Here is a 12,158-nt window from a genome sequence, read left to right on the forward strand (position 1 = left end):
GGACAACCACCATTCTACTTTTTATCTTCTTTTGACTACTCTTAATATCTCATATAAGTGGTATCAGACAATATTTGTCTTTTGTGACTGGCTTATTTCATTTAGCATAATATCCTCAAGGTTTAGCCATACTGTAGCATATGTCAGAATTTCCTTCCTCTTTGAGGTTGAATTATATTCCATCATATGTTTTGTTTATTGCTTCATCTGTTGATGGACACTTGGGTTGCTTCCATCCTTTACCTATTGTGAATAATGCTCCTGTGAATGCAGGTAAATAGATACCTCTTTGAAACCCCACTTTTAATTCTTCTGGTTGTATACCCAGAAGAGTAATTGCTCTATCATATGGTAGTTCTGTTTTTAGTTTATTTGAGAAACAGCCACATTATTTTCCACAGTGGTGGTATCATTTTACACTCCCACCTATAGTGCATCAGGATTCAGATCTCCGTACATTCTTGCCAACATTTGCTATGTTCTGTTTTATTTTTTAATAGTGGCCGTCCTAATGGATGTGGGAGGTGGTATTTCATTATAGTTTTAATTTGCATTTCTCTAATGATTAGTGTTGTTGAGCATCTTTTTATGTGAGTTTTGGTCATTTGTATTTCTTCTTTGGAGAAATGACTATTCAAGTTCTTTGCCTGTTTTCAAATTTGTTGTTGTACTAAAGAGAAAGAAATGAAGATTTTATATTTTAGAGAAAATAATCTGTAGATTGGGGAAATGAAGCATCCTGCAAGACTGAAGATATGTGCTCCACTGAGGGAGGGGAGGGTATTGATATTTATGTACCCTTATACCAGGTTTACATGCATATACAGTGAGCTTAAAGGAATACTATGAATATTTATGGTGGAGGCTATCCAAGTGCACAGTGAATGAACATATCACAATGGTGTGTTACTTTGCAGGCTCCATAGACTGGTTGTGGCCAGCTTTGATATGGCCTCTCTTATTGCAGAAGAGGGACATGAATGTCCTTGGAAGAGCTTCCAGTCAAGAAGGTGGAATAGATGGTCCCAGTGTCACTCTCTCTCACAAATCAACCAATTTCCAACTATAAAAATATCAGTGACAGCGAAGCTAGGGCCACTAGAGCTCAGGGAAAGAAGAGGAGAGACCTATGGAGACAGGGGAAGCCATGATGAAAGAAAGAAAAATCCACTCCAACTGTTTCGAATCCTGGCCACTCCCAGGTTGGAGCTGTTGAGCACATGGAGCATGAGCCAGCAAAAACCTCAGCTGTACCCTTCAGATGAAGCTGCTTGGAGGCAGCAGGGGAGAAGAGGGCCTTGTTGGCCCCTAGGCCAGTAAGACCACTAATAGGGTTTCCGTGAACCCATACAGGAACGAGGAGCCACAACAGCTGAAAAAACAGGAGCCACTCGAGGCCAATGAGTCATTGCTAGGGACTGGAGCACAGCCCATTCCATGGGAAGCGTTTGGCGCGTAGGTGGTGGGAGAGATGGTCCCACTGGGGGAACAGTGAGGCACAGCAAGTACAGCTGATCTGCCCCCCAATCAGCATAGGAAAACTCAGAGGAGACTGATCAGAAATATAGAATTGCATGGGGTGCAGTTTAATGAAAAGACTCAGGCCCAGACCAGAGTTTCTACATAACCCATGTGCACCAGATCACATGAGACCAGAGTACCTATAAAGCCAACCATTAAAACCTGAGCTTCACAAAAAAACCTTCCCCAGGGAACCAGCAGCAAAGCAGCAGTTTAGCCCAAACACAGAGCTCAAGTACTGGTCACCACAGAAAGTTCCCCCATTTTAGAAGTAAATAAAGAACAACAAATTAGTTCCAGCACAGTTTAAGTGGTGGGAACAACAAATAATCTGAAACAGAATTGAAAGAAAAAACAAAGTACAAACAGCCAGAGACAAAGTTTGGTATTAACTAGTAAAGGTCTCATTTCACCAAAAAACACCTATAACACCTAGAAGGACCAGAAGTCCCCTGGGCTACCAAGCCAGAAAGTGGAGAGGGTGGGAGCCTCAGCCATGCCCCACTGACACTTGCAACCAGTCCTGAGGGTGGAGGCTGAGGGCCTTGGCCACATCCCCCTGATTCATGCAAACAACCCAGCAATGACCAGAAAGCTGCTACAGGAAGCACCCTGGGCTCTCCTGAGCTGGGGTGGTGGGGAGCTGAGAGTTTCAGTCGTGCCTCCCTGACACATGCAACCAGCCCTATGATGACCACTGAGCCACCACAGGAAGCACCCCAGGCTCTCCTGAGCTGGGGCAGTGTGTGTGTGTGTGTGTGGGGGGGGGTGCTCAGGCTGTAGCCACACCCCCCTCAACAAACAATCAGCCCAGTGATGACCACCAAGCCGCAGCAAGACAGGCTTTGGGTCCCTCCCTGAGCTGAGGATTGTGGTGGCAAGGGCTTTTGCCACACCCCCTGACATCTGTTTCCAGCCCAGCAATGACAAGGCCACCACTGGAAGCCCCCTCGTCTCCCCTGTGGGAATGAGGGGGGTGCCACAGGCCTGAATCCCACCCTTTCTCCTTCTTCCATTTCCTTCCCTCTCCCCTCTCCCCCTACCTCCCAACTGTTCTGTAACATTATAGAACATAAAAAAATAATAATATTAAATAAAAAATAAAAATGAATAAATAAAGTGATGCTTTGGAAGCACACACACAAAAAGAATGTTCTTAGAGTCTGTTTTCTGTCTAATTGAAGCCATAATGGACCCTGAAGAATGATAAGGAGGGTGTCGGTGGCTGGTGCCAGGTAGACTTGTCGAATGTCAACGTAGAATTCCCAGCTACAGTTGATTTGGCTTTATCTTCTGAGAGCTGCATTTTCTTAGTTACAGGAAGGGAAAACTTTAGGACAATTAGTGATATACAGACTTGTAAGATGAGAAATGCATGCCTACACTCTCAACCCCACTGCAGCCACTTGGTTCTACTCAGCAATTTGAATGTCTCCTTTATTTACAAACAGTCCAATTTGTCTGTCTTTTGGAACATATTTTAACAAGTTTTAGGATTTTTTATATATTCTGGATATCTATCCATCATCAAATTTATGATTTGAAGATATTTTCTCCCATGCTTTGGATTGCCTTTTTACTCTGTTGATAGTGTCTTTGTTGTACCATTTAAAAAAAAAATTTTATGAAGTCTTATTTGTCTATTTTTTTCTTTTGTTGTCTGTGTCTTGGCTACCAGATTCAAGAAATCACTGCCAGATCCAATGTCATGAAGCTTTTGCCTTAAGATCTTTTTTTTTTTTTTTTTTTTTTTTGGTTTTCTTAAGAGTTTTATAGTTTTAGGTCTTACATTTAGGTCTTTGGTGCATTTTGAGTTAATATTTGTATATGGTGGGTTCTATGTTATTATTCTGCATGTGGATATCTTGTTTTCTGAGCAACATTTGTTGAAAAGATTGTCCTTTCCACATTGAATGGTCATGACAACCTTGTCAAAAATCATTTGAAAACAAGTGAACAGAGTCTAAGGGAACTGTGGGATACTATCTAATGGACCACCATATACAATGTAAGAATTCCAGAAGGAGAAGAGAGAAAGGGGTAGAGAGAATATTTGAAGAAGTAGTGACGGAAAAATTTCCATATTTGATGAAAGACATGAACATAAACACCCACAAAACTCAACAAACTCCAAGTAAAATGAACTCAAAGAGACCTACACCAAGACACATTATAATTTTTGAAAGACCAAGAATGAGTCTTAAAAGCAGCAAGAAAGAAACAGCTCATCATTTACAAGGTATACTTGATAAGATTATCCACAGATTACTTATCAGAAACTTTAGAGATGAGAAGGCAGTGGGCAAATATGTTCAAAGTGCTAAAAGAGAAACAAATGTCAAACAAGACTTCCATATGTGGTAAAATTGTTCTTCAGAAGTGAGAGAGGGAGAAATTAAGATATTCCCAGGTAAACAGAAGATGAGGGAGTTTGTTAGCACTAGACTTGTCCTGCAAGAAATGCTCAAGGGATTAGGTTGAATGAAAGGACACTAGACAGTAGCTAGAAGCTATATGAGGAAATAAAGATCTCAGTAAAAGTAAATATAGTCATCCCTGGGTATCTGTGGGTCATTGGTTCCAGGACCCTTTGTGGATACCAATGTCTAAAGATGCTCAAGTCCCTCAGTAGGCCCTGGGGAATCCATGGATAAGAAAAGTCAGCCCTCCATATCTGTGGCTTTTACTTCCTGTGAATACTGATTTTTAGATTCGCAGTTGGTTGAATCCACAGATATGGAGGGCTGACTATAAATGGGCAATTATAAAAGCTAGTATCATTGTAACATTGTTCTGTAACTGTACTTTTTTGTTTTCTATATGATTTAAGAGACTGAACCACTTAAAAATGATTAGTGCAAAAGCTGGTACTGTTGTAACCTTGATTTACAAATTCACATTTTGTTTTCTATATAATTTAAGAGGCTAATGAATTTAGAAGTATTAGTTTTGGATGCACAATGTATAAACATGTAATTTTGTTGCATCCACAACTGAAAGGTGTGGAACAGAGCTTTTAAAGGGGCAGAGTTTTTGTATGTTATTGAAGTTAATCTGGTAAAAGCTCAAGTTAACAGTACTATAACTTTAGGATGTTAAATGTAATCCCCATGAGAATTACAAACAAAATATCTGTAGAATATATACGAAATGAAATGAAAAAGGAATTTAAATGTTTCACTACAAAAAAAATCAGTTAAACACAAAAGAATACAGTAATATAGGAAATGAGGGACAAACAAGCTATAAGGCATATAGAAAACTAATAGCAAAATGACAGAAGTAAGTCTTCTTTGCCCAAGGGCTTTTCTCTGATTACATGTTCAACCTATATACAGGGTAGTCTGGAGCAATCCTTAACCAACAAACTTTTGCATCCTTTAGTCGAAAAAAATTCCAAGATTTTTTTTTTTTGCTTCAATGCTGATTTTTTTACAAAAAGAAAAACTATTTAAAAGACGTGATAAGAAATTAGTCATTTATCAGTACACAGATAAGTTTACTTAAAATCAGCTGTTACATATTTTTTAAAGAATTTCAGAACCTCTCCTACTAGTGTCCATAATCTAAGTTCATGGGAAATCTGTAGTCCTACCTAGGAGCATCAGTAAGTGATGGTCCAGCTTCTTGCTGACATTTTTCTCCTGACACTTAGAGATGGTCACAAACAAAACATCTTTCTTGTCTGGATGAACAGGAAGAAATTACATAAAGAACTTGATAAAATGTCTATGAATGAGAACTGGTAATATCAGAAGAGTTCGAGCACTTCAACTGAATATAATCCTCTGTTATTCTTTTCTTGATTTAGTTTCTGTCATTCCTGAAAACTTACTTTGATCATGTAGAGCTCAGAATAAACAAAATAAATATCTAGGATTTCACAAACTTGTAAAGATTTATTAGTAGGCATTTTGCTTCCAGTATCATTACCACAACAGTTAAAATCAGCATTTAGAAGTAGGCATATCCAACCCATAATCTGGTTCAGGGTTGGAGAATGTATTTCAGGAAGTCACAGTAGCATTTTCACTATACTTCAGATAAAGAAAATATAAGTACTGGAGAAATAGAGTGATATGTTCTGCTGGAATATCTTTCAAGTGAGGCAGAAGAAATGTTTCACTATATGCTGAGTGAAGAATTGCATTTAATAGAGCTGCTGTTTTTGGTATCACAGGACATGAAGTGGCTTCCTTGTTGTGTCCTGAGGCTTTTCATTTAACTCTCAATCATGCTTATTGCAGTTATCTTCTCCAGGATTGAAGCCATTTTGAAGAATTTCAGTTTGCTCTTCCATTTTCTCATTTTGTACAGTGTCACTATAGTCAAAAACTGACTCTATATTGATATCCACTTCTTGAAGACTGTCATCACCAATGCTCAAGAAAATTTTTAACCAAGTGTGGGTGACTGGATCAGAAATGTCAGGGAAATGCCGTAGACAGAGCTGTAACATCTGTACATCTGTCTTTTCTAAGGCACCTCCCTATGCCAGGGTACAAGCTGTAGGAAAGCACATGCATTTGGATATGCTACATCAGACAGTTCTGAGGATAAAATGATGGTTCTAATTTACATCCTCCCAGAAGTCCTGTTACTATGTCCCCAATCACAGTATGAAAGTCACTTAATAGAAAAAAAGTATGTAGTTATACTTCAAAGTGTTTTTCTGAATCTTCCTTTATGGTTGATAACATTTGTTCAGTTGCTATAACCTGTGGTTATAAACTCACTTCAGTTATTCTCCTCAAATTTGTCCTTGACTGCTGTAGTTCTGGGATCTAAGTCTCTATCCTTGAGATGTTTCTCAGTTTACAAAATGGGGCATGGCATGAATGCCTTGATCTCTAGTAGGCTTCAGTTTTCCAAGAACACCTGCCAATGATGACACTTCACATTTGTATGGAATTATGGTTAGAAATTTTCCATGTAGCATAAACACACTTCCCCCATAATACCAGAGTCGACTAGTAGTCCCTTGTGATAACTCTTTGAAGTCTGTAGCATTTGAAATTTTATGTTCTATATGGAGAGGCATTCCTCTGAAGCTGATAGTGGAGGACCCAGGGCTGCTACATGATCTTGATCTAGGACAGTGAGTGCAATACCATCTTGAACATTACCAGAAACAACAGCCTTAAGCAACAGTAATCTAACTGCCTTCTGATTTTTTTCCATGTCACTTGTATGTATTGATATTGAGTTTTCATATAAACATCCATCATACCCTAATAACATCAGAGAGATGAATTTCTGATCCACAAATGCAGTAAAGTCCTGTATAACAGAGTTTGCTTCTTGTCCAAGTAAGAGTGTGGATTTGCTTAAGGTACATGAATTAAATATTTGCACATAAGCAAAATAATTTCCCTGGTTTTCAGTAAAAAAAAAATTAAAATAGGATGCCTAAATACCTTGAAAAACTTTGACTATTTAATCACTTCTTCATCAGTGATAACAGTCTCAATTTTCTGCTAGGGCTCCGCAAGCAGGGCCTCTAAACCACGAACTACACCTCTGTTAAATAGCACCAAGGGTTCTGTCCCTTGTATTGAATGTATCCTATGTATCTCAGCTGACAATGTAGGTTTAAATACTTTATCCAGGTTTACATTTTCAATATTCCATAGTCTCAAGACCTTATTATAAAGTACAACAATACACTCTCCAGTTGGAAAGTTGCACATGACTGGGCATGTTATAATTTTTTTCCTTGTTTCACTGACCATCTCCCCAGGGGTTTTTGATCACAAACCTTTTAGTGGATGATGGTTCTGCTGCTGTTGATCACTAGAAACCAGTCAGTTTCATTGCTCTGCTCCACAACTAGGAGTCTATCAGGCCCAGCACCTGGGACTACTGTAGACAGTATGGATTATCCTTCCAGGGTTGCCATTTTTCCAAGATATTTCATATATTGTTTCTCAGAGGGTCGCAAGCCGAAGACCCCAGAAGTCCTCAGTTACCCACAGCCATAATGCACCCTTTAATGACTTTCTTCCCTTACTTTTCCTTCTACTTATACATGTGACATCGGCAATAATGTGCCAATAAACTATATGCATCTACATCCTTGTCTCAGAAACTCAGATTTAGACTTTCGACAACTTCATACTGAAAGTACATGGGTACTTTGAAAAGTTCATAAAAAAATAGAATTGAAAGATAAAATGAATCTTTCCACGAACTTTTTGAAGTATCTTCATAATTTGAAAGGTGATTAGGCAGAAGCTAGAGAAACTGGATATACAGGAATTAGAATAATTAGAGTAAAAAGTGTAGAGAGCCTGAAATATGACAGTGGCAATAGAATACAAAGGCAAGATTTAAAGATACTGAGGAGGTAGGAATCGATGGGGAATTGTGAAATATCAGATTAAAATATTAACAGGGGAGGAGTAATAGGAGCGATTCCAGGTTTTATGGCTAGGTAATTAGGTGGATGGGTAATGGGGGAACCATAGTAGGAGATGGTGTATGTGTGTGTTGTGTCTATTAGTGGAGAGCACATAATAGATATTATTCAGATACCTGTGTGTAGGGAAAATGAAAAGGATAAATGGTCAGGATCCCTCAGATGTTTGGAATCTTGCTGAGCATTTGATGTAAATATAACTGTGCCCGTGTGCTCAGGTGTTTTTTGGCTATTGTCTGATGTGGATGTGTGTGGGCACCCATGTGTTCCTGGGTTATCAGACTTAAGTATAAAGGACAAATGGTTCTGATCCACAGGGCCCCCTGCCCCAGTGATGCCCTGGGGACAGGGGCCCACAGGGAGGCTGCTACTGCTGCTGCAGGCTGTTGCTGCCAGGGCCCCAGGGATGCCCCCGGGAGGCCACCACTGCTGCTGCTGCTGCTGAGGAAGCTGAGGACTGAGCTCATGCTGGAATGAACCTGTGAATTCTGCCAATGGCTCCCGGGATCTTTTCCAATTACCTAGCTCATGACCTGTGTGTAAGGGGTCTGGTGACCCAGCCTGGCATGTGAGGGGTCTATGACCCAATCTGTACAATGGGTTTGAATGGTCTGAGCCCTAGACCAACATTGTGGAAATGCCACAAGGCAATCATAAGTAGATTATTGACCATCTAGTCTGACACTGGAAAAAACTGAGATTATATATATTAGGGAGCTGATCCTGTGAGACCACCTTTGACTAATAGGAGATAGAAGCTGATAGACAAACACTTTTGACTTTTTACCTTGGGTAGACAGTTCTTGTATTTCTTAAGTCTTCTGAGAAGATTACATGTGGACAAAAAACAGTCACTCATGTGGGTGACCAACCCCAAAGCATACCTTTGCATTTGTTTTCCCTCAGTTCTTGTTTTATTCCCCTGTTCCTCATACCCTCTCTCTGGGATCATATTCCCAGTAAACTACTTGCACAAAATCCTTTGTTTCAGGCTCTGCTTTTGGGAGAGTACAGGTTAAGATAAAGAATAAGCTAACGCAGAGATGAGATTGGAAGAACAGATGAGCGAATTAGCTCAGAGCAGGAGAGAGACCTCCCCCAATACAGAGGTGAAGAGGATGGGTGTAGACATAGGTAATATTGTGAGGAAGAGAACACTTTTTGTTTCAGTCTAAATAGTCTTGGTAAGATATAAGTTGAAGTTATTTGCTCAGGTTGAGGGAGGCTGTGACTGTGTAAAGGGTTTCTGAGAAATGCGAGAATTTGGAGTGCCAACTGAGGAGCATGGAGTAGGTGCTAGCTCTTGAAGGCTTCCCAGGAGACTTCACAGACCCAGCTGAGGTAGAAACCATGAACTGTGTGTGATATCAATCATCCCAAATAGGGTGCTTTTCTCTGGCAGAAAATTTAATAGCTAGGGCATGGTTTTCTCTGGGGATAGGAGTTTAGAAGGTTGGTGTGATGGGTAGAAAATGCTATAAGAGGGAAGAAGGTTATAGATTTTAAAGAGCTGGGTCTTGGGTCAAGGCTGAATAGAGAAGAGAGTGAATCCAGAATAAAGTTGAGAGATTTGTAACAGATGATGTAGTTGAAAAACTGCAGGCTCTGATGTGGTTATTAGCAGAAGGACTTAGAAAAAGAGGAGGCTATAGACAGACACAGGGACATATGAGTAAAAGATTTAAGGGATGGAACAGGTTTGAGTTGTGATTAGTTTCGGAGTGTGGCTGTGGAAGTGGACTGAGGGAAGGCCACTGGAGATGAGGGTAGGCTGCTGAGTAAGACTGATCACAGACTCTGAAATCACCCAGGATGCTCCTGAGATCAGAGGTGTAATGGGTGACTGCAGATCACATGAACACCATATATCCTAGTGGTGTGAGCATAAGGTTGGTAGATAACAGTGCAATCAAAAATTTAAAAAGTAGAGAACAACAGTGATTCTGCCAGACAAGAGCCTTGGAGTGGGTTTGGAAGTAATGAAAAGCAAGCTTCTGATCTCTGCAGAGCTTGAGTGATAGAAATGGTATAGTTAAGCCTGATTTAGAATATAGGGGGCTGGTATTATTTCTGCCTTTAGGATTGTTATGAGGACTTGGTGCATGTGAAAACATTTTCCCAACAGTAAGTTACCACTCTTACATAAGTTAATAAAGTGCAGAGAGGGAGGAATTGAGGAAACAAGGTCAAAAAGGATAGCAAACGACAATCAAGGAACATAAATAGAAGTTGAGAACAGCACTACAAAGAAAGATGACGTCTTTTACTCTGGATCTGGAGGGCAATTTGAGAATGTAATGGTAGAAATAGACACACCATTATTCTCATCCATCCTAGGACTTGTTTCAGGTTCATTTTGTGGAATTTGGACATACCCTTCAAAGTGACTGGCTTATGAAATCATTAATCTAGGAGACTGGCTTAGATTTTTAAAGCCCCTTAGTTTTCGCATTTATCTTTAAAAGCATATTTCCACTTAGGAGGATAATAAAATAGCTATGTTGTGTAGCAGTCCAGATATTTAGGAAATATTTCAGCATTTTTTTTAGTTTTACATCATTTTGAAGTCATAAGTGAGCTTCCTAACATCTGACCATTAGTTATTGATAGGACCATAACAGTATGACGGAAACCTGTGCTCTTGGCTAGTGCTGAGAGGCAGAGAAAAACTGGTTCTTTCCAGAACTGTCTTCTTCACTCCTTGCATATCCCTTTTCACCTTATTTGTGACTAAAAATACAATTGAATGGAGAGAGCCAAACTCTAGAAAAAATGTTAAGTGATCTGAACTACTCTGTCTCTGTATTTCTCGGTATTTTAAATGAAGGTGAATTTTTTTTTCTAATGCTTTGAAATAATTTTGTAATCAAAATGTTGTCTATTTCGTACATTATTACAATCATACAAAACATGGAGTTTGGAATTGGGAAAACACTTTCTCTTCAGAGGCATCCTTCCAATGATTTGAATTTTAAATGAAGACTTGCTGTCTTGTGTCCTACATTGATATAGATCAATGAAGGTGCAACATGTATAAACTCAACTTTATGGAAGAGATCTCACACTTATCTCAGTTGTAACAGTGACCCAGCACTCTTCATTGCATGCAGGTATGACCAGCAGGTGCCACATCACAGTTGGTTAACTATGGGAACAAGCGAAGTCTCACTGCCTGAGATTGCATGATATGTAACCTACAAGTTACCTTATCTCTTTGTGTTGGAGTTTCCTTATCTATAAAATACAACACTGCAAAACTCATCTGGTTGTGATAAGGATAAAATGAGAGCGAAAACATGATAAAGCACTAGAAACAGAAGCTATCACATCTAAGTATTCAGCAGGTAGTGTTCTTATTAACTTTAATGTCCTGTAGGATCTTATGCATGAAGAAATACATTTAGAACTATTTGTACTCTACTTAATGCTAAATCTTTTAATATTATACATCTATTTTTTTGACTGAATAAATACTGAAAAAAAAATTATTAAAAGTTGAAAAAAGCAAAACTTTCCAATATTTAAATAATGACTATACTTATGTAATCAGTTTCCCAAATATCTAAGTAAAATCTTCAGTATATTTATATCAGATTTAAGAGCTTCAGTCACTTCAACAAGCAAACAAAGCACACTTTAAATTATATTAAAATTTTAAAAGATTTATATTTAACTGAGTTATAAAATTTTCAGTACAGTAGATATACACTTGTTTATTATCTTTTTACTCATATGGCCTCATTCTTGAAAAGAAGCTTATACTTTTTTTCTGTAGTTCATTCCCCTTTATTATTTTTTCACCTCCTTATATTCTTTTTGTTTTTTAATTGAAACATAATTGATTGTACATCTTTGTGGGGTACAGCATTGAATATTGATACCTGTGTGCATTATGTGATGCTTCCATCAGGATAATTAGTATATTCAGCATTACACAATGCAATCATTTTTTGTGGCCTTTTACCAATTTCTCGCTACTCCCCCCACTTCTACTTTTCCCACCTCTGGTGGCCTCAATTCTGTTCTCTCCTTTTGAAAGTTCAGTGAATTACTGTGATTGTTGTTTTCTTTCTTTCTTCCTTCCTTTCTTTCTTTCTTTTTTCCTTTCTTTCTTCCTTCCTTCCTTCCTTTCTCTTTCTTTCTTTCTTTCTTTCTTTCTTTCTTTCTTTCTTTCTTTCTTTCTTTCTTTCTTTCTTTCTTTCTTTCTCTCTCTCTCTCT

General features: G+C 38.7%; 1 pseudogene; it reads right to left on the reverse strand.

Moving 5' to 3' along the window:
• Positions 1 to 5,272: 5,272 nt before the first annotated feature.
• On the reverse strand, positions 5,273 to 7,420 carry LOC103586134 (annotated as a pseudogene).
• Positions 7,421 to 12,158: the final 4,738 nt, after the last annotated feature.

This window comes from Galeopterus variegatus, unplaced genomic scaffold, assembly GCF_000696425.1.
Source record: "Galeopterus variegatus unplaced genomic scaffold, G_variegatus-3.0.2 Scaffold308, whole genome shotgun sequence".
Lineage (NCBI taxonomy): Eukaryota > Metazoa > Chordata > Mammalia > Dermoptera > Cynocephalidae > Galeopterus > Galeopterus variegatus.